Source organism: Callithrix jacchus, chromosome 6, assembly GCF_049354715.1.
Source record: "Callithrix jacchus isolate 240 chromosome 6, calJac240_pri, whole genome shotgun sequence".
NCBI lineage: Eukaryota > Metazoa > Chordata > Mammalia > Primates > Cebidae > Callithrix > Callithrix jacchus.
The window spans coordinates 108,781,953-108,806,271 of NC_133507.1; the positions used below are offsets into that span (position 1 = coordinate 108,781,953).

General features: G+C 37.8%; 1 protein-coding gene across 1 annotated transcript in view; it reads left to right on the plus strand.

The window, feature by feature from the left end:
• Positions 1-24,319, plus strand: part of CNTNAP5 (contactin associated protein family member 5) — an 875,887-nt gene that overhangs the window by 641 nt on the left and 850,927 nt on the right. The window lies entirely within an intron of this gene.

Below are 24,319 nucleotides of genomic sequence, written 5' to 3' on the forward strand. Positions count from 1 at the left end.
ATTTCCCCCCTTCTTCCGTTATCGCAAAGTTGAAAGGATAAGGAAAGGTTTCTCTTCCCTTAACCTCCTGCTAGCTCCGCGTTCCATGCCTGCCTGATCACAGCCAGGGCTTTTTTCCGGAGAAGGGCCCCGGGTTCATACAGCATGCACTGGGAGCTGAGCTTCCAGGGATGGAGATGCTCCCAGCCACCGTGCTTGGTGACAGTGGTTCATCTCTGTATGCAGTACCTCGGATTTGCAGTATACCGAGTCCCCCACTATACGTGGCTCTGTGTTCTGCCCTAGGCAGAAGGCTCCTGTTGGGGTATCTTGCAATCAATGGGCACCGGTTTAACAGGATTGGGAGTTCTGGCCTAAGAGTCATGGACCAATGTAGTCAACCACAAGATCAATGGCTGCCCCTATTACAGGAGGAAGAGCTTTGGTGCGCACCCCACCCCAAAAATCTTTGTGCCTATGAACAGTAATGAGTATGCACTAAGTGTACAGTCTGTCGTCCAAGCTCTAACCTCGGCAAGTGCAGGACATTTAATTTAATAGTCAGGAAGGCTGGACTCCCGGGGATCCACCACCTGCACTATAAATTTAAAGAACCCAGTCCGTCAAACTTGAATAAATCTCTGGAGCTATGAGAGGTTCAAGCTCAATTGCTCAGCTGCCTCTCTAGGCAGAGGAAGGGAAGTTTTTCCAGCTCTGGGACCTCCTAAATGAGAAACAATGCAATTAAGCCATCTGTGTTGTTTCCAAAGATGGTTTATCAAGGTCTCTCAAGTTTCTGGGCTTGCTCCCATATCCCTTATCCCTGTCATGACGCTCAGAAATATTACCCATATTGGAACAGTTTTATTTTTTATTTTTGCTATTTGCACTATCATGATTAGAGAAAGGTGGGAAGATTACTTACCACATAAGTGGCTTTCTACCTCACTCTCCACCCACTTAGGTCCTAGAGAACCCTATGCATGTATCCCCAGAGTTATGTCTCAAGGGAAGACAATTAGACAAATGTAGTGTATTGAAAACAGTTAAAAACTGAGCCAGTATTTCTATCTGTGGTTGGAAGTTTTGGAGGACCAGTTTCTATAGTTAGTGGTAATGGCTTATACAGATTGCATTAAAGTTTGTATTCTAAAGGAAGGCTAAAGGGCTCATCCTCTCTAACGGAGGATCCAAAGGGCCCTGCTTTATAAATTATTTCAGAGAATAATTTCAGAGAAATATAAATTATTTCAGAGCCCTTGGAATCTGACTTTTTTTCTTTGACTTCTTCGTCTCCTTCTCTTCCACCGCATTCTTTTTCTTCTGTGAAATTGTTCCCATGGTGCTTTAGAAAAAGATCTAAGTGGTTAGGAAGAGGAAGTTAGGAACAGTACTGGGCTAGTTTCTCCACCTTCTCGAACACTAGAGGTCAGTATTGTCCTAATGATACAAAGGCGTGGCAGCAAGCTAGCTGTTTTCCCTTCAGCACATTTACCTGTCTGAAGAGAGCGAATACTTTGAAAAACCACGGAGGTGGGGGTGAGAAATAAGGGTAAAATAGAGAGAATATATTCCATAGGCATATGGCTTGGACTTCCTAATGCAACACCTTTTCTTAAGAGGCAGTAAAACAAATATTGTAGAATAGCATTTTTTGGCAAATTAATTGAATTATGGTTAATGTGTTTTAATAATGCTCATAAAACCTAAATGACATGGATTTAAGGCTCATGCTTATCATTACCGATGCAGTAATAAAGCTAATTCTGAACATTTAGAATGGAATTTTGTGATAATAAGCTTTAGTGTTTTATCAGTGACAGTTTAATTTCCCCATTTCTAATCAACATTTCAATTGAATGCTTGCTGCTTGCTAAATATTTTGGGGTCAATGTTCTTAAGGCATGATCGTTAATGTTCATTATGCTGTCTAAAATGTATTAATTGAGTGAATAATAGAATAGCAGAAAAAACTTAGCTCTGAACTTGGTATATTTTGGGGTCTTCAGAACTGATGAAGCAGAAGCTCTAAGAAAAATGCATTAAAATTCCACAATTCCTTTAGATTTCTACTGACCACACTCTTTATTGGTTAAATATAGGAGTTGGATTTATTTTTTATCTATAATCAATTAATATTTGTATACATATATTGAACATTAGCAAATTCTTTTCAAATAGTCACTTTTTAAAAGTTTATTTGAAGATTTTTTTGCAAGATTATTCTTCCAATGTTTTGAGGTACTATATCATGACATTTGTGACAGTAGCCTTGAAAATGGATTATTAACCCAATATTTTTCATGGTATATTGTTACACTTGTGGACTTCGTTCGGTTATACATAACTTCTAATTGTTCTTATTACTTTTATAATAATATGTTGGTGGTGGTTGTTAGTGTTGTGTGGTGTGTATTTGTGTTTGTGTGTGTGTGTGTGCGTGCATTTACATTTCTCATAATCTGACCAAAACTTGGGCTTTTAACCTCAAAGGAAATGTGAATGCTTGCCCAATAATAGATTGTATAAGTTCCTAATTAAACAAAATTAAAATAAAGTCAGGTTAGAAGGGCCAGCTTCACCACAGATGTTATGAAACTGTGCAGGGAACATAATTACCTACCAGTAATAAAAACTGCAGAAATTCCCTCATTTCAGATTTTCAAGATATTAAATAGCTACAATTCTTCCTTTGGGTTTACCCTCAGGGAATTAGTTAACTTCAAATGTAGATATAATAGGCCAATGTTTAATAAAAAATCATTTTACACATAACATTAACTCCTTTCACACAAGAAGAAATGATATGACTTGACAGTTGGTTAAAGTGAAACTGGGAGTTAGAGGAGCTGAGGAGTTCTAGCTCTAGTTATGCCACATCTAAGGGTTCAAATGCCTGTTATGTTATTTAACCTTCTAGTGCTCACAGGCTTGAGCATAAAAGAGCAATTGAGGTATGTGTTAACTCCTAAACAGAACAGCAGCTAAATATTTTACTGAGAAAATTCTTTAAATATTAAGCTTGTTAAAAGATGATTACAATGATAGCATGTGCATTCAGAAGATAGCAGGAGTGCATGGAACACAAATGGGGTCACTATTTACTATTTTTAACAATAATCATGTTGTGTGATTATAAAGAGCTTTAATTTTTAGCAATAAACCACTCTGATTTCCAAACACAGTATCTAAGTTTGTTGCTACATATTAAGGTCACACAAATACAGCCTTGAGAGAGAGATCCAAAACTCTTCCTTCTAGCTCATTTATAACATGTAGAATTTCATCTAAGATATACGAGGATGTCAATCAGATTCATATGGCTCTTTAAGTAAGGAGATGCACTATGCTTTGAGTTATATGAAGCTTATGCACAAACTCAGTCAATAGGTAATATTATAAATAAACAAAGAATCGGGCTCGTTTCTTCAGCAGCAACTTTTTGTGCCGTTTGCAATGGGCAGAATTAAAGGAAGCACTGAAATGCTCATTTGGAAGAGTCCTAAAGATTTTTCTTTTGTTGAATTGGCTTATCTTTGACAGTATATATGAGCTCTTTTTTCTTTCTCTTCATGTAGTCCCCCATCTCAAAACTAAATTGATATTTCCACAACTGAGAAATATATACCAAACACTAGACTAGCAGTTTCCACATAAGAGTTCAATATTATGAGAAAATTAGTTTTTATATGAAAACCTTACTCTCTCCTTGCTTTACTTCTGTTCTAATAAACAACTGTCCTATAAATTGCAGTTTTCTTCTTCTTTTTTTTTTTTTTCCTCTGTTCTTCTGCCAAATTTCATTTGCTTTCTTTACTGGATCCCAGTTTCCCTTTACTGAATTGCTTTATTTCTTAATGACCATTTGTTACAAAACAAAGTAACATGATACCATTTGAAATGTTTCTAAAACCTTCAGTTGGTGATTGTCTTCGAGTTGATAAGCCAGAACTTCACTAAAATATGGTCTGTGTATACAGTGATAATTATCCTCCTTAGAAGGGAAGGTAGAGAAAAGATCTGGTTACCTAAAAGGACAGAGGACAATAGCAATTCACTCAATAGGACTTTACTGAGAGGTTGCCTTGTACACGTTTGGAGCCAATAATGACATTTTTAATTCATAAGGGAAGCTTCCTTCAATCATCAAAACTCTGCCACTTTCTGGATGGTGACCTTGTAAAGGTTACTTAGTTAACCCAACGATCTTGGTGTAGCAAATGAAGAAAGTGGATTAGATAATTATTATTAACATCCTATTTACTTTTAATGCATTTTGTCTTTAAATGTTGATATTGTCTATTGGCCATTTCATTTGGATATTTCTGGGATAATTATATTCTAACATTGTAAGGCAATTATAATTAGAATAATAATATAGTACGGTTTTAATTCCTAACAACTTCTATACACTTATCTCTTATCTCTGATTGTGTCCACATAAATTAGCAAGGCAGCATAACTAGGTAGACTTATAGATCCAGTTTACAAATGAGTGTATTTAAGGTTAGTAGAAGTTAATCATTTCCTCAAGATCACAAACGTAAGCAATAAAAAGTCGCTATCTGGACCTATATTTATCTATTTTCAAACACCAAATTATTTGCAAGTTCCGAAACTTATTTCAAAGCATTCATTTTGTATACATCTCCGTGAAAACTTGACATGAGTTCTCTATGGTTAGTTTCTGTAGCACTACACATGCCAAAGAGCATGAGAGTAGCAGTTTGCACCACAGATAACTCCTGAGTCACATCTAAAAGAAAAAAAATGGAAATCTGGAGTTGATGGAAATGCTAAACATCACAGTAACCAAAGATAAGAGGCCTCATCTGGATGAGCACCTGATGCTTTATTTTTTTTATGAGCTTTGATTTAAAAACTTTATAGGGAAGGGACACAGCCTTGATGGGGACTTGTGAATCCCATTCCTAGACATACGCAAACACACAGTACCATAAAAGGCACATGTTGACATTATGGCTTATAAGACCTTAGATGTCAGACCAATGAATATTAATTAAATAGCAGTTATCAATTCCTTGTCCTAGCACAGGACTGGCTCTGATTTGCCAGTCTTGACTAAATCTCATCTTCACCACTCTTCCAACACAAATTTATGAAACTTAGCCACATTCCGCAAACAAGCTATGCTTTCTCAAATCTTGTATTTATTTCCATAGACTGCCTGCTTGTTCTAGAATATGCTTTTTCATTTGTTATCTTCTCTCACTTTCTCCCTCTACACACACACACACACACACACACACACACACACACACAGAAATACTTTTCTCAGGCATATCAAGTGCCCCTATATATATTTCCATATCACCTACAATCCTTGTCTCCTCAGCTAGGATGCAAAATTCTCTTATGGTCATATTTCATTTGAAAGTCTATATCCAATGCCTAAAACATTGGGCAAATGAAAGGATGAGAGACTAAATGAACAGTTTCCTGCTAAGAATGTTTATTTCTAAACTAAAATTCTCTTTTGGCCCTATAGCTCGAGTATTACCTTTAAAATTTGTTTTATGTTTATTTTTGAAACAAGTGTAACTCATTACTATTTTGGAAATGCCAAGAAGCTGTTAGCTGTTAAATGACAGGACAGAGGTTCAGATCACCTGATTGGATGTGGGAGCTGAAAAATGAGACCCTGCACCTACACAAGCTTTTATATTTTTATGACTTTATTGCTATGATGGTCTTATTTATGTATCACATGACCATTTGTTCCTAACAGAGAAAGCCTCTTCATCCATTGACCTCAGTATCAAGTTGGAGCCAATTTTATTAACTTGCTTTATGCAATATTAATGAGTGTTGCTTATAGAATCTAAAAAGAAATACACAATCACATTGCTATAAAAGCTATTTTTATAGCCCAAGGTTCAGTGTAAAAGGCAAACATTTGGTTTATATTCAATGGGGCTTTATTAATAAATTATTGGAAAGATCTATCTTTTTTTAATTGCAGACTTACAACATTACTAGGATACTATGATTCCATGAACCACATATCATCTTTTTAAGCTGTAGTCAAGAGTAGATTTAAATGTTGTTGGTTTTTGTGTGTGTTATGCATTTGGAAAATTTATTTTAGAACTGCAGCTTCTCTTCCCTAAATGCAAGTTTGTTTATGAATCTGGAGAAATGATAGTGAATAAGAAAATATAGATCATAACGCCAAGAAACTTATAACACTTGGTAGTTAGAAAAATAAACCTTTTGTCATGTCAGAGAGATAAATGCTATGACAAAGGTAAGCACAGCATGCACTTTAAGGCATGAAATGAGCATCTCATAGTGGCTGGGGCAACATTATGCTCTTTAAGGAGAATAGAATTTCAGCTAAGATTTCAACCAAGTCAGACCTTGCTAGCTGGAGAAATGAAGAAGGGACAGTTATTAGTTGGTATAGGAATAGAAGAAAAAATTAGAGTTGTAGGCAAGCATAAGACTCTTATTTTTAGAGATATAGAGATTCATTGAAAGTTTTATACATGTAACTATTATAGTCATATTCTTGCTTTAAAAAATTACTCTGTGAAGAATAGACTGGAATAGAGCAAGACTGGTGGTAAGAAAACCAGTTAAGAGATGATTACAATATCTCAAGTGATAATTAGTAAGGTCTTAAATAAAGAAGGATAGATATATCAGAATCTGCAAAAGTTACACAGTATTGGAAAAAAAATAATGGCCAAGTAAATTTAAGACCTAGGTATGTATCAGCTAGTAAACTCACAGAAGGTACAGATTTGTGGGTAAAATGTATTCTATAGCTGTTTCCATTGTTTTTGACAAATGAGAGTGATCGATGCTAGAAAAGGTACTCAGTTCTCTGAAATGAAGTTCTTCTCTGGGAATTCCAAACTACCATATTCTCAGTGCAGTATATTTCATATTTGCATGACATTGTATAGCACATTCTGTCTGTATCCATCATTCTGATGCATCTTCTAGTCTGTAAATTATGCTGGTTTTTGTCAGCAGAGTAAGAACTAGTCATTAAGGAATGTGTAATTAAACCTCAACATTCCAGTTCTTATTCCCCCTCTGACAGCAGGGGTAAACCAGGGATCATTACTGCTATCAGGGGCTGCTCAGTGGAAAGAAGAACAAGGGGAAGTTGGGTGTGCTACGCTGATGTGCTATCATTGGTAATTGATTTGCTGGCGTAAATTCCATGTCGCTACATTTCTAATTGCTTTTGTGCATATTCTTGGGGGTTGATTAATGCCATCTGTTCACTGGATCAAATGAATTGATTGAGCTTTAAAGAATGACAACAGTAATGTTGAAAAAAGAAAGAAAGTGAAGAAAAATGCCAAAGCATTGCCTGTGATATATATTATTTATAACTATCCACCTTTAGAAGCAGAAATATCTTCTGCTAAAGGCTATTCAAAGCAAATAAATTTATCTACAGAAATGTGCCTAACAGACAGATGTTATGTAGGTGTTAGTCTAGGTCACTGTTTACTGAATATGTGGGTTCAGTTGTATCTGTTTTTCCCTTTCTCCCTTCTTCTCACACTCTCTTCTTCCCTTTCCCACTCCTTTTCTTCTGTCTTGTGGCCATGTGGGTTGTATGTTGCCATTGACTTTTCCCTGAGATGATGGTTCTCTTCAGGATGTAAGATAAAAAGAGTAAGAAGTCTTTTAGACTCCAGTGCTGCCTTGCTAAACAACATGGGCATAGTCACCAAAAGTGAAACTTCTAGGCAAGGTCTGTTACGGATGCAGGCCAGAAATGGGTCTGCTGCCCACAGGGAGCCTGGGAAGGCCCCTTGCTTGTAATACCCCACCCAACTCTGTCCCTAAGCAACTCTTCTGCCAACTCCATTAATCTCCCGAATCTGTAAATATAGATGGAGGTGTGCAGGGGAGGGAGCCTTCCAATTCCTATAGATAAGCTTTAAGACATGGAGCCCCACTGAGAGAGACAGTATAGGAAAGCAAATCTATACTAAAATCTATACTGTACTTGACAGAGAAACAGACCCTTTCCAGAAAGAAAGTTTATAAAAGAGATAGTACTGGGTATCTGGAAAAGGGAGGATAATGTTTAGAATTGGGGAAGGAGAAAGAACAGAGATGGTCTAGGTATCCAGAACAACTGTTACCACTTTACTATTTTTACCCAGGCTTAATCCCTCCCTCATATTAAAAGGCCAAAGGTGCAGCAGATGGCCAATGGGGAGATAAAAGAGGACAGTGAGAAGGGCATATGTCACACAGTTCGGGACTGGCTTAATTCTCATTCAGTGATTATGTTCTATGGATACTAACATGGACCTTGCAAAGTCTGTAAGCAGGAGTTACTCAGCATACAATACATAGAGTGTGGACATCCAATCATTATGCCTGTTATTTTCACTATTAATGAAAATCAACGTGGATTTTCTCATAATAACTTTTAATACAAAGTAGGGGAAGGACAGCTACATTTTAATTTTTAAGCAAAGAAAGAATGGCCAACTTCCCCTTCATCTGGGTAATCAGATAGGTGAGCAACTGCTAAGACAAATAGAAATTTGTTCTAATTGTATCTCCCATATTAAATAGACTGTAAGTAGAGCCTACCTCTACCTGACAGAGAAACATCACAATTCTGGATCCCTCACTTGGTTCCTGAGCTGTGTCATAGCATGATCACTGCTTCTAGGCCTTGCTGGTGAAACTGCTTGCTGAGAAACTCACAAAAGAAGCTCATAAGAGTGAGAAAAACAGGCTTCATCCAGAGAAGTAAGGAGCACAGACCCTCCTCAAAACTAAACAGGCCCATGGAGAACATGTCAGCATTATGGCAGCATATTTCCAGTATGGCATAACACATACTGGAAAGGAGTGTGTGTGACAATATTCTCAGCTCCCTAAGACTGCATTTGCAGGAGATTCAGGGAGATGGACCTACAATTGGAAAGTTTAGAGAGACATGTTGCCCTCCTGTGTACTACTGAAATCTGTCTCTGGTGAATACATGGCATAAGTGTTCCTATTTTCTTTTTGATTTGGGGTTAAAAACCAGGTCCTGCATCGTAATTGATGAGTTATTAAGACATGTTATCTGCAATTCTCTTCCCTCCCCTCCCCTCCCCTCCCTTCCCCTTCCCTTCCTCAGATACTTATAAAATGCCTAGAGCTCATCCATTTCTCTGTCCACTTATGAAATCTTTTTGTTCATGACAAAAACAGTTGATCAGAAGAAAGATTAGAATTGCCATATACATAACTCTAGAGAAAACCACAACAAAAGGTCACCGTATCATCTCAAAGCAAAGTCATAGCACTGTGACACATCCTTCCATCATTCCTCTACTCTTGCTCCATGTATGAAGCATCTCTTAAAGTCTTTTCTCCCTGCTTCCTTATCTTCGACATCCTTCCCATCATTCTGATCTGTCTTCTTTCTAATCCTCTTTCTTTCCTTCTCTTTCCTATCCTTTCTCTTCCCCATGCTCTTCTACTCTTTTTCTTTCTCTCTCTCTTATTCCTCTCCATCTATCCTTTCTACCTCTCTTCCTTCACTCTTCCTGTTTCAATTAACTTTTACTAAATGAATTGTTTTACATTTTATGGCCTAAGTTAATGCTATTCAAACTTTTCCACTGAAGTGCTGCTAATCGGAAAAAGAGTGCATGGGAACCCAGGGAATTCTGAGAGCTCAGCTTCAAATAGCCACTGAAGCATGTAATTTCTTGAATTTTATCTTCAACACTCAGGCAAATTTTCATTCAGCTCCATATTATATCTGTGTTTATATTATTATAAAAGTATTTCCCCAAAATCTCCAATTAAAATTGATGACCCACGTTTATTAACTTAACCCATGCAGAGGGCTGCATAATCCCACGGGCACAGGTGTACTGTTTTTGGCTCTTTCTCCCTATTTATGTTTTCCAGTATTCCTGTATCAGAGTACTACTTTGTGGTCTCTCTCCTCACTTCAAAACAACAGGCTGCTTCAATTCCCATTATCAACTGTTACTCTGTGAACTACATATTATTATTAATCAATAGTGGAGAGTAAAAAGGACTTATTAATTTGCAAGAGAAAGAAAAGTCACAAGCTGGCTTAGTGAACAAAAATAGAGCCCTTTAGAGGGGCTATAAGAAGAAACCCCAGCCCCACCCCAAGTCTGCAGATACTGCTCACCCCCATTACGGTCACCTGGGACTGTGCTGCCACATCCATAAGTTTTACCTTTGAGTGAATGAGCTCTGTCAGTTTACAGTAATGGGGTCAACCAGGGCAGATGCTTTCTGATTGGAGATAGGCTGAAACCACCAGGATATTAAAAGATTAATGCCTCTCATTCTACAACAATCGGAAACCCTTTGACACAATCCAGAGAAATGAAACCAAGCAGATTGGAATGCTGGAACATCGGAGATTAGAGATATAGTTAAGTAATGTGTTTCTTTCTCGGTAGGGTTTCACTCTGTGCCAAAGTTGGTACTTGGTAAGATTTTATTCTGTTTATTACCACAGTCCTATGAGACAGGATATACTGGCTTCAATGGTGTGGTAATTTGCCTAAGATTAAATAGATATAGGTGGTCACACTGGGATTTTAATCCACTTTTCCCTGACTCCAAAACATATACTTTAAAAATGTTATCTGCTGTTTCATTGAACTCAGCACAAAGGCTTGGCTATTCTTAAACTCCAGTAGATAATCTGTCCTAGCAGAGACAGTCTTTCCTTAGAATCCAGGGTGAGAAAAGGCCTCATGTGTCTAGACCCACAGATTCTGCCTCAATGTTCAGGCCATCTGATTCCAGTCTTGCAGATGGCTTCTTTCCTATATCTAGAAGTCACCATGGCAACCAGTTCCTGTAGGTTAGCCATTTATAAAAGTTTCTTGTGTTACTCACTAAAGCTTTTCTTCAACTTTTTGTGGCCAGGATTCATGCCTTCACTAATAGCCTTGTGGATTCCATGGTAAGCATCCACTGTTAGTGACTGTTCCTGAGAGTCCTCCCATTCCTAAATGCAGTGTTTTTATCAGTACATCATAGCTCAGCCCTAAAGAATACTTCACACCTATACTTTGTTACATGGGTGTTATTTTTCAATTCTGCTCTCCCAAGTTCATTGTAGCATTGTCTACAATAGCCAAGTCTTGAAACTATCCTAAGTGTTCATTAGCAGATTATTGGATAAAAAGTGCGTAGTATATAAACACAAGAGAATACTAGTCAACCTTGAAAAAGAAGGAAATTCTGTCATTTCTGACAACATAGATTAACCTGGAAGACATTATGTCAAGTGAAGCACCCCATCCACAGAAAGACAAATTCTACACAAACTCACTTATATGTGGAATCTAAAAAACTCAAATTCGTAGAAGCAGAAGGTAGAATGGTTGTTGTCAGGGGCTGTAGGTGTAGGAAGGAAAGGGAGATGTTGGTCAAGAAGTCCACAGTTTAACTTAGAAAGCAGATATAAGTACTAGAGATCTATTGTACAACAAGGTGACTGTTTTTAACCGTAATGTATTGTATACTTGAGAATTGCTAAGAGAGTAAGATTTAAATATTTTTACCATAAGAATATGATGAGCTGGTGTGGTGAAGAATATGTTAACTAGCTTTCAATCATCTCACACTGTATACATACATCAAAATGTTATGTTGTACTTCACAAACACATACAATTTATATGGACCAATTAAATAAATAAACAATAAAATTTTGTGCTACTTGGAAAAACCTTATTCCTGATACTTAGATAATAGTTTCAAACAAGATAATTATTGGATGCATTCAGATCTGTTCTTTGTCTTCACACTGCAAGATTTATCCCCAAATCCAGATTGTAAGTTTTTTTTACCCAATAGGGATAGATAGAAGGTTAGGTTTGACAAGCTGATACCCAATTCCATTATTTTTCACCACCGACTGTCACTAAGTAGTGCCCAGTGATGGGGCCCTCCCTGACTGGCCTCAGAACATCCCCTTGGAAGGGAAGGACCAGTGCTTGTACATACCTGTTTTCATTGCTGGCTTCATGGAAAACCACAGTCGTGAATGCTTTGTTTTATTCTCAAGTTCTCATGAGTCTGTCCCTCAGGCCTGCTGGTTGGCTTGTTTGCAAGGCCTATCTTTCTTCTCCTGTATCTTCTGTTTCAGCTATTGTCTTGACTCAGGGGACCTTCTTGGTTGGGTTTAGAGGTGCAAAATAATTTGTTCACTCTCCAGTGACTTACAGTCTTGACTCCCTTCTGCATGAACAATGGGAGCTATCGAAAAAAGACACAGAGTATTCTGAGGTTGTTCACACTAAGGCAATTAATCAATGCATTGTTCTAGCTCTCAAAAAGAATTAATGTTTCAAGGAATAAAGCCTTAAATATTTAAATTTTATTTTGAAAGCAGAATCTTTTGGTTTACTAAACAAAATCTTACATATAATTTTAATATGTAAAATAAATTACAAGAGTGGTTTTGAAGAAAAGAGAGAGGGAGTCCTAGAGTCCCACCATTCAGCCTGCCTTTTTTCTGATACTTCGTGTAGGTACCATGTGAAGACTCCTGCCTTATTCTTAATTGCAGGAATTTCTAAGCCTACAATTTCATGCAAAAGCAACTAGGTATAAGAGCATTTTGAAGAAGACTTGGGATGGCATTCCTCCTGAGTCAAGGTCAACGCCTGGCAGGTGCACAGCAGCAGAGTCACACTGGGTGTGCCCCACCTGACTCTGCTTGCATTGGTCAAGAGCTGATGTCCAGGTTGGTCAATACTTCAAATACGATCTCTCACCTAAGTTATACTAAATAAACAGATGCTTTATTTCAAACCATTGTCAATCTGATATATCTTGCTACTATTTTATATGAGTGTCTGGGCAAGACAATCTTATTGGAATTTACTGATTTAAAAATATGGTAGCCAGTGGCTCATGACTGTAATCCCAGCACTTTGGGAGGCCGAGGCTGGTGGATCACCAGGTCAGGAGATCGAGACCATCCTGTTCAACATGGTGAAACCCTGTCTCTACTAAAAATACAAAGAAAAGTTAGCTGGGCATGGTGGCACATGCCTGTAATCCCAGCTACTTAGGAGGCTGAGGCAGAAGAATTGCCTGAACCCAGGAGGCAGAGGTTGTGGTGAGCCGAGATTGCACCATTGCACTCCAGCCTGGGTAACAAGAGCGAAACTCGGTCTCAAAAAAAAAAAAAAGAAAGAAAGAAAGAAAAAAGATGGTAGCTTTTCAAAAAATTGTGTCCTTATCTTGATATCCTTAGTTTATAGCTAATAGCTATTTGTATTTTAAATAATTATTGTATGAAAGCCCTTGAATTATCTACCTGTATTCTAGGCATTCCCTTGGGACCTCCTCAAAAGAGGGAATCTCGTGTTAGTTGTGATGAAACTGCCCATATATGACACAGTAAATGGCAAAATAACTACTTAATACATTGAATAGAAGCAGGACAGGTTGGCTGAAACCCAAGCACAGGCAGCAAGCCTGTATGAGGTATTGTACTGGGCAAACCCTGAGTGCTGGCTTGCAGTGCAGTGCTCCCTCCACCATATCAAGCCTCTGTCTCCCAACATTCGTGACATAAAAGGAACTTTGGCCTCCATCAATGAGGCCATCTCAGTGTTTCCTAATGTTAATTAATGGGAGTAGAAGTGATGAAAGTGTACAAGTTAAATAAAATCTTCACACACCTAGATTCAGTCTTGGTTTCTGATTCTGGTCAGAATATTACTTTTAATCACATCCTTAAGTGTTTTACTTAGAGTCCATTCATCAAAAACTCCTTTTATTTAGGTCTATACTGTGCTTCCCTCCCCCTTGTCCAGGGAACCCTAAATTACCCTGCTTTGTATTTGTAATAAAATGTAATACAACAAATAATTAAATACAGGATGATATATTTAATGGATTATTTAAGATAATTTAATTAAATAATATGCACACATATATATTCATACACAGATTATAATAATACTTTCAGCTTTTTTTCATGGTTAGTACACCTGGTGGAATTGTAAGTGTGCATATTCGCTATGTAAACCACTTGTTCTGGTAACTGTCAAGATTTATTATCCCCCAAAGTCAATATTGACTTGGGTGTCACCTTTGTGAATATTTACCTCTCTAGATAATGAATTGAAATGGGCATTTGGGTGGAAATTAATATCTACTTATTTTCTGAAATCAAATGCTGTCCAGAGGTGTGCAGACATGCTCCACTGTGGCTGCTTGTTCCAGGGTGGCATTCCATGAGCATTCTTTGCGTTCTGATTTACCGTGGTTATTTTTATACCTCTTTCACATGGTTGTTTTGCATAAAAGATAGAATGTGAATTTCAAATATATTCAGCCTGATATTTCCATACCACAATCAGGAGACTGTGATATTTGAGCATATGGATAATAAGTATACATTGGATTAATAAGCACGTTGGCCTTGGAGTTTATTTAGGCCAACATACTGTTACCTCAAAAATACAAAGCTCCTTCCACAATTATCTAATTATATAAAGAATACAGGAAGAGACCTGAGATTACAGACCTGAGAGTAGTTCCTTCGGTTTTGAGGTATTAATTCACTGTTTAGGGATAACCGTATAGTATGTCATGTGTCTTGGAAATATAATATGTATGAGTCTGTGTACCTCCGTTTGCCTGTGTGTGTGTGTGTGTGTGTGTGTGTGTGTGTGTGTGTAACAGTGCCTACTTCTTTGCTGCAGAAGGTAGTATCACATGTTTTTGAGAGACATCTTTGGTAGACAGCTTTAATATATCAAACCAGAAATTCTAAAATTGTGAGACTACAATAGAAATATTTCTTGTTGTTCTTATTATAACTGTTGTATTAATTTTGGGTACTGGGTCACAATATACATAGTGAGAAATGTTCAAGCTTAAAACGAACTGCAGCATTTAAATAAAAGTATAATGGTGACAGTGGCTGTATTCTGTTATACATGAGTGGAATGCATATATGCTTTTCTATACAAATATTTACAGGCATTGCATTCTTGGTTTTGTCCTTTACAAACAAGGAGTATTAGTTTGTCATCCCAGCAAATCTTTTCTAGCCATTAATAGTCTGATAAAAGACCTGGACTTAGGCAAGCATATCATAATTAAGCACAGACTGTGGCTTAGTAGTCAAGGGAATAAACCACTGTGAAAATTCATTAGTAAAGTTAATCCAAAAAACATCTGAGCAACTGAAACAAAATCAATTCAAGGGGAGAATGTATAAGGCTATTGATGTTCTCACCCTTGTTGATACATTGTTTAGAGTAAAGATTTCTATGTCTTCTATATAAATATCAATTTTGTTGGCAAATTCAATTTGACTTATTGGGTTCCTATAGCCAAGTGTTTTGTGGTTCATTGAGAAACTATGTCATTTTGTGTATGAGGAAATAAAAATACCTCACTTGATGACCAATGAAAGTCTCATTTTATACAGCATCCTATCCTCAGCCCCGGTTAAGCACTAATGCCAAGATGGCGCCACTGTACTTTTATGCTGGGAAGGTTTGAGTCCTAGAAGAAGACGTTGGGAGATTCCTTCATCCATTATTTGCATGTGTACGGACAGACATGCCTACACACAGCACACGTACACACTCACTGTCAATTACTTTGGTTTGTGTTTCTTTTTTAAAAGGAATTAATGTGGAGTCAGATTAGTGGTTTTCAATCAGAAGTAACTTTGCCCCAGGGAACATATGGTAGAGTCTGGAGGCACTTTTGGTTGTCACAGCTGGGAGTTTGCTACTGGCATCTAATGAGTAGAGATAAGAGATATTGGAAAGCAACATTCTACAATGGACTTCTCCCACAACAGACAATTAATGTACCTCAAAATGTGAAGATAATCAAGGGTTGAGAGTCTAGTTTGGATCTATTAGTTACTTATGCATCATCATGTGTCAATTATAAATATGTACATTTTTAAGACAGAGTCTCCCTCTGTTGCCTAGGCTGGAGTGCAGTGAAGTCATCTCAGCCCACTGCAACCTCCACCTCCTGGGATTGAGCAATTCTCCTGCCTCAACCTTATGAGTAACTGTGATTATAGGTGTGAGCCACAATGCCCAACTCTGTATTTTCAGTAAAGAAGAATTTTTGCCATGTCAGACAGGCTGGTGTTGCATTCCTCACCTTAGGTGATCCACCTGCTTGCCTCCCAAAATTCTGGGATTACAGGCATGAGCCACCATGCCCAACCAATTAAACATCTTAAAAAGAGGTTTTCTTCCAAAATTTAGACTTATAGAAAGAACAATACAATAGAAGAGCAATGTGATGACACACATTTTCATCCTGGTTCTGCTAAATGGCTGTATAAATTCATTCTCATTATTTCACATTTTTTCCCAAATAAAGGTGGTGACATCTTTCCCAAATATTTTGTATTGTGAATAACATAAGATAAAAATATTTTTTAGAAGCTGTAACCATGATTTTGTTGAAATCATATTTATTATGATTTTAATAAATAAATATTTTAATAAATATTTTTAATAAATTTATTGTGATTATAATATTAATAATTTTCATTATTTGGAGGGGTAATGGCCTGGCTGTACTGTCCTCATAGGCTTTCGATAGACAAGGATAACATAGAGGATATGGGCACAGTGTGATGAGGACTGGGAACTGCAAAGGTAAATTTTATATCAGTTTTCAGTTTTCAAAAGGACCTTGTGATTGATTCAAATGTCTACCTCTTTTTAAAAGTTATCTGGTCAGGCAGGACACCTTTTGGCAGGTTGCCATGTGCTACCATGCAATCACTGATATCTGTTTATAGTAAAGCACTTTCTGTCAATGTTTTTCTTTTTGTAGGCTCTCTCTTGCATAAGCATAACTCTCTATCTATCTATCTGTCTATCTATCTATTCATTCATCTATCTATATTTGAAAAACGGGATAAAAACTAAAGGTGCCAAAGTTGCCTATTCTTCAGAGGTGACTTAACTGCATGTCTCAGGAAAGGCCATAAGCCAATCTATTTAGATGACACTTTCTACCTTAGTTAGCAGTGTAAAGATCAGTGAGATAATAATCCCGGCTTTGATCACTTACCTTCTCCCTTCCAATCTTTAATTTTTAACATCAATTAATTAGAAACAGTCTTTAACTTGTCTTTTCAATGGAAATAAGATGGATGGCCTTGGCCTCTACTGGATATCTGCCTTTTGATAAAGGAAGGTGATAAACTTGGAAGAGGCTGTAGAATTGGGAAAAGGACCTTTGAAGTGTTGTAGTCCAGCCTAATCTGCGTAATATATATATAGGTCTCCTCATTTTCTAAAACATTGTAGGTGGTTGACTATTCCATTTTACTTAACCTCCTAAATAAAAAGACGTGACCTCACAGAATAGCTGAGTTCCTCAGCAAAAATTATAGTTAATAGGACATTCTTCCACTGTACACAAGTCTGCTGTAGGTACCACCAAACCACCCTTCTTAGCTCTGCTCACTGGGCATCTCAAACCAAGCCTCCTTCTACTTCATTATAATTCTTCCACAAATACCTAAGGAGCCACCATTCTTCTCTCAATCCTTTTATCTCTTCTTTTCTTAATTTTTTCTATGACGTGATTCCTTTCCCTTGGACTCCCCACCATCATGTTCTCTTATTTATAGTTTATTCCAATTTGTCAACGTTTTCTTTAAAATATGATGTCCGGAATAGAATGCAATTCTGATTTGTTCTTGCCAACCTGCATGGGCTACAATGTGATGGTCATAAAGAATCCTGGGTTGGAGAGAAGATTCAGTGAGGTTTGCAACAACGTAAACCTTAAAACCTAAAATGAAAGTACCAAAAAACTATATTGTGGAAAGGACGTTGTCTCTACTTTATCTCACCTTTTACTTACTTGGCCCTCAACTGACTTAAATTAGTGTGTTTACTTTGTTCAGGGATAACTGGTACAATTAGGGTTTCTCCTAAATTGAATGAACTTTAAACTCTCACCTTACCTTTATCTGCCCAGATCTTCCCCATAGGCCAATTATTGTGCTGTCATCTCTAGTCTTAAGTAGTATTATTTTTCTCTATATCCTTAATGCTTATACAATACATTTTACATCTGTAATCCCTGAGTTATATGCTGTATTTTATTTCTATTTTCATTTAGAGTATGTTGAACTGCAATCAGATGAGAATATTTACATTTAGAATGGCCACCATCCATAGCAATAGGATGTGCTATTTACTAAGTATGGCTGCTTACTATGTGCCAGATTTTATCATTGATACACATTATTGCTAATCTGCCTCACAATCCAATATGGTTAATACCATTATTCTTATTTTTTAGATGAAGAAATTTATGTTTACAGTGTCAAAGTAATTTTCTTAACTTCATACAATTTTTTTTTTTTTTTTTTTTTTTGACACAGAGTCTTGCTCTGTCGCCAGGTGCCAGGCTAGAGTGCAGTGGCCCGATCTCTACTCACTTTTTTTTTTACTTCAATAAGTTCCTTTTTTTTTTTTTAACAAATTTGTACAGCAAAAAATTCCCACGTCACTGCAACCTCTGACTCCTGGGTTCAAGCAATTCTCCTGCCTCAGCCTCCCGAGTAGTTGGGACTATAGGCACACACCACCACACCCAACTAATTTTTTGTATTTTTAGTAGAGATGGGATTTCACCATGTTAACAAGGATGGTCTCCATCTCTTGACCTTATAATCCACCCACCTCGGCCTCCCAAAGTGCAGGGATTATGGGTGTGAGCTACCACGCCTGGCCCTTCATACAATTATTAAATGGTTTACCTGGAATCCAACCCTGGTCTCTAAACCCAAAGTATTGTATCTTTTCCATGGAGAAAAGATTTTACAACCCAGGTAGAATGTGAGCCTCCAGCAGGTTATCAATACATTATTCTAATTAATTGGAGGAAATTTTATTCATTTTATAAATATTTTTAGAGCACCTGTTCTAAATCAGGAACTGATCTTAGATTTTAAATTGTGGAATGCAGAGTCCCACAGGCCTTGGATTCCACCTTCCCATGGCCATCCTTATGGAGGTGATGATTTATATTGGCTCCTTTCTGGCAGTTCCCCAGTGTGCTTTTTCTCTTGCTTAAATGTTTCATAAAGCCATATGGTTGCTCGTATGTCCTCAACTGTCTTGATGGTGGATGCTGTGAAATGATCTCGGCACGTTTGAGGACATATATCCTTCAGGGTGACCTTACTTCAGAAACTAAGTTTCTTAATTGTAGCTCTAATCCCTCCTCCACCTCAGAGGGAAGCAAAGGTACTGAGGAAACACACACACACACACACACACACACACACACACGAATAAGTGAGGCCCATTTTCCTAGAATATCAATTTAATCCAGAGAGTAAGAAATACACATTATGTGTATATCTTAAAAAATACAAATGTGTTCTGGAGTAAAATACAAAATTTCATGAAATTTTCAAATGAAACATGAGATTTCAAGTATGTCTCTTGGTCCAAAATGTGTTCCTAGAAACTAGATATCAATGAATTCACTGTTTTCCCACTTTGAGATGCCTCGGGGAAAAAGCAAACTTAGAAACCAACACCCTGATTCAATTTCTGTGGGTATAGGGAAGTCTTTCTTATTGACCTCCAGTTGAAAATGTCTTTCTTCTTCAAACTTTGGTTTCTTTTTCTTTTGAGACAGAGTCTCATTCTGTCGCCCAGGCTGGAATGCAATGGTGGGATCATGGCTCACTGAAACCTCCGCCTACCCGGTTCAAGTGATTTTCCTGCCTCACCCTCCCAGGTATCCGGGATTACAGGCACGCACCACCATGCCCGGATAATTTTTGTGTTTTTAGTACAGATGGTATCTCACCATGTGGGCCAGGCTGGTCTCAAACTCCTGACCTCAAATGATCCATCCACCTCAGCCTCCCAAAGTGCTGGGATTACAGGTGTGAGCCACTGTGCCAGGTTTGGTTCCCTTTAAGGCAGAGTTACTAGATAGTGTCACAACACAGAATAATGTTATAGTTGTATATAAAGTCTTATCTCTTAATACCCTCTGATATTAAAAGTGCATTGTGTAGACAATAATAATATTAATAACCTTCTTTCTTTCTATGCTAATGCCAGTTTTTAGACAATCTCTATTATTGGCTTTATGTGTTGGGGAGGAAGGTAAAATAAGTAATATTGCTGAATAAGTAATATTTTTATCAATAAGTAGTATTCACAGAAAGCCCTTTCCTCCACCTCCTCCTTGGCAGGCCTCTCACAGAGAGTCTTGATATGGGTGCTACATTAGGACCCTTAAACATTCCCATTGTGTGTTTAAGAGGTGTTGTGAATCCCCTGAAATTGTTCACTCCTCATTGAGCATATATCTGCATCTTTGCATTTTTCTTGGATAAAGGTATTTATATTTCACCCAATTTCCAAAATGCATCCATGACCCAGAAAAGACGAAGAAAGACTCTGAGAGCCTCATTACCCTGAACGTCCTCAGGGAGGGGAGGAGGGGGTAGCCTTATTCTAGATGCTGGAAATTTAACCTAAATGTGCCTGAGCGGTGTGCCCTTTTCCAGCACTGGATGCAGTGAGTGTAAGCTCTGGGGTGCTGACAAGAGTGAGAAAGAGCCCCCCAAAGGGAGAGTATTTTAGAAAATGAAAGACAATGGTAGGAAAGGAAAACTTCAGAGATGTCACAATTTGTCAGTGGCAGAGTATGTACATTGCAAACAATCTGGAATTAATAGGAATGAACATTTTTATTATGAAGAGTAGAGATTTTGAAGAAATTACTCAGTCTTTCCCTTTGTCCTTTCCTCCACCTCACCTGATATCTCCTCACAAAAGAGAAAAAAAAAATAGAGAATAACAGGTTAATATCTAGAAATTGCAAGGCTCTGAATAATCACCTGAAAACAGCCACCTCCTACTGAGAAACCACTGAAACTTAATCATTTTCCTTTGCATCAGAAGGAAGATGGCTGAGGTATTCATTTTTTCCTTGAAATGTCAGGTGCCCCCAACAATTAACTAATCACGTTCCTACCAGGCCAAGTTACAAGATAAGAAACTTTCCGTACAAGAAAAGAAGACAATTGGGTTTTTACTGCTAAGGGGACATTTTAGACGTAGAGATTAAAAAAGGGTTTCATAATGACAAAACTCCACTGATGTGCCTCAACATCCCCTGAGTGATACCATGCCTTGTACAGTGGAAGTAAAGGAAGAAGACTGCAGTTGGATTGGGGAGGGAGATGTAGCCTTGGGCACACAATTTTTTTCTTGGGTTAAAAATGTCCTTGAATGGCCTTTGAAGTCTCCAATTGTAAGACATTTCTTTGATACAGAAACCTGAGAAATTCCTAAAACAGCTTTGAGAGAGCAGCTTGTTCAAATGATTCATCTTTAGTATCAATCACAGCCTAAGAATGAATGCTTACTAGGTAATAGTAAAATTAAGACCAAGAAAAATGATGAGGAAGGTCTAACATTTATGCAACACTTACTGCAGACTAGAAACAATACTAAGCTATTTACATCTACCAGCACATCAGTCTTCATAATAACCACACACGGTAAAATATGCTGAATGTTCACAGATAAGGAGACAGAGGAACAGAAGGGTAGTCACATAGCTAGAAAGTGAAATGTCCACTCAGGGATTCTGCCTCCAGGGCTCACAGTCTTCAAGTCAGAAGATCAGTGTTAAGACCCTCATTTTACAGAGGAGAAAGTGAAACTGGGACAGGCAAAATATCTTACTCAAGACTTATTACTGGTTCAGACAGAGTTTGGATGGACCTGGCCAAAGCCATGTTCTGTCTGACTGCACATACCTTTCCCCATTCAACATAACTTCACACCACCTGCATCTTGTATATCATCATATTGGAATTCATCCTTACGAGAGATACTGGTTTCTAACACTGGTGCCTAAACCTGATGAAGTTGTAAGGCTGCAGCCCAGATGAACCTTATTAATTCTGGAAGCACTCCTTGCCTCCTACCATGGCCGTCATGTCATCTAGGTTTTCTCTGGGTCCCTGGTGCATGAACGTGCAGTCAGTAACTCAGCTGTAAAAGGATTAAGGTACAGACTCCTTACTCAGACTTTCTCTTTTCAGCTGTATCTTTGCATTCACTCCATGGAATTTATTGAGTGTCTATTGTGTGTAGACAGTGCTTAATATAAGTAAAGAGCTAGTACCTGCCTTCATGCCACTTAGACCCAGGTTCAGGGAGGCCCACAGCACTGTTTCTGGTGCTCTCAAGTGTCTTTATGCTGCTCCTCTAGCACAAGAATGTGCATGTGCACACACCCACTCAAAGGCACACACACACACACACACACACACACTTTGCTTACCTCCGTCATAAACATTTCCAAGCCTACACTGAAACAATCATTCATTTAATTTTATTCAGCCCTGTTTCTCTGTGTCTCTATCATATTCTGCTTGGGTTAAACTGCCAGCGTGGTGTAGTAAGGGAATGCTTCCCAGAGTCAAACAGAACTGGAGTCAACCAGCTCTATTCTAGGAATGTAACCTTGGGGAATGGCTTAACTATCCTTTTTTCCTGTCAGTAAAATGTGAATTTTCTTCCTTGTATATTTTGAGCACATTCTTGACAGATAAATACTCATATGCCATTTAATGGTCGTTCTTTCCTTTGCCTCTGCTTTCAGTAAGTGTCCATGAAAGAGTTTTATTGGTTTCTCCCAAGATATTACGTGATAATACTTTCATTGTGTCTAATTTCTATTTAGAGATTTGTTAACTTGGATGGGGTGGTCCATGGACATTTGGAGCCTGTCTATACAGTTTCTTAAATTGTTTGTGTGTATCATTGTATTAATCATACTTTCAAATGAGTAAAAATTCAAAAATGAAAAGATTAATGAGTCTTTATCTTTTTGTTGGTAAATATGTTTTCCTTTACCCAATCTTTATTTCCCCCCTTAGCCTGATTCACCTAGATAGAAGCATTGACAGAATGCCTGCTCAGATAGGGAGCTAGTGATAAACGGGATTATCCAAGGTTATTTGAGGCCCCAAGAATGCTAATCATTTTGGATGTCCTCATAACTCTACAGCAGAAATTGGGCACAGTGTCCTTAAAGACATCACTAGGCAAATATTTACACACATTTATTTTTATGAGTGTCATGCAATATGTTAGGTTACATCACATGCGAATTTGTTTTTCTTTCTGTAATGGCAGTTTTCTCCAATGCTTTTGATATATTAATGTGCAGGAGAGAATGTCTAAAACTGGGATAGTTCAGTGTTTCCTCCGTTTGCTTAGCTGAACACCTCGCAACCCAGGCTTGCTGCTCTGCAGAGGTCACTTTGAGAAACTGATTTCAGGGGTTTTTGCCTTATCACTGTTAGCGTCCCTATGATCTCCTTTATTTGGTACCACCACAAGACTCTGGGTTTTTGTCCTTTTATTTCTTTTGAATGTCTGCGGCAGCAAGGAAATGATGTAGGAGATTATTCATTGCCATCAGGAAGCCTTCATGTTGCTCTATGTCTCTGGAGGCTGCAATACGAATGCCTCAGAAAAGCATACTGCTTACTCACATCCCGAGAGACACGCCAAGGTGGCAGTAGTTCCTGGCTAAGTGTTAAAGATTGTGTTCTTGCTAAGAATGACTCTGGTGTTGATTTTCAACCTGAATAGTCAAAACTTTAATGTATAACTTAGACTTTTCAGTATACAGGACTATATTTTTCAAACTGGAATAAAATTTTCAGGCCTACTTTGCTTCCCAATAGAGGAAAACAGAATAGTAAAAGTTATTATTTAGGCATCAATTAATCTGAGTTTAAACACAGACTCTATCTAGCTTTGTTACCTTCTGAGTTTCAGTTTGTTTATCTGTAACATGAAGGTAATGGTACCTACCCCTGATGATTAAGGAGAGGGCTAAAGAAGCTAACTTTTGCATTATATTTATATTAATATGTTTTGGCTTCTATAATAAAATATCATAGCCTGGATGATTTATAGGCAACAGAAGTATATTTATTACAGTTGTAAAGCCTGAAGAATCCTAATGAAACTCTGAATCAGGCAGATTCAGTATCTGTTGAGGGCCTGCTTACTTCTTGATTTATAGACAGAAACATCTTACTGTAACCTCAAATGGTACAGGGGGTGGGAAAGCTCTCTGGGGTCTCTTTTATAAGAACACTAGGCCAGGTGTGGTGGCTCATGCCTGTAATCCCAGCACTTTGGGAGCCCGAGGTCAGCAGATCACGAGGTCAGGAGATCGAGACCATCCTGGTCAACATGGTGAAACCCCCTCTCTACTAAAAATACAAAAATTAGCTGGGCATGGTGGTGCAC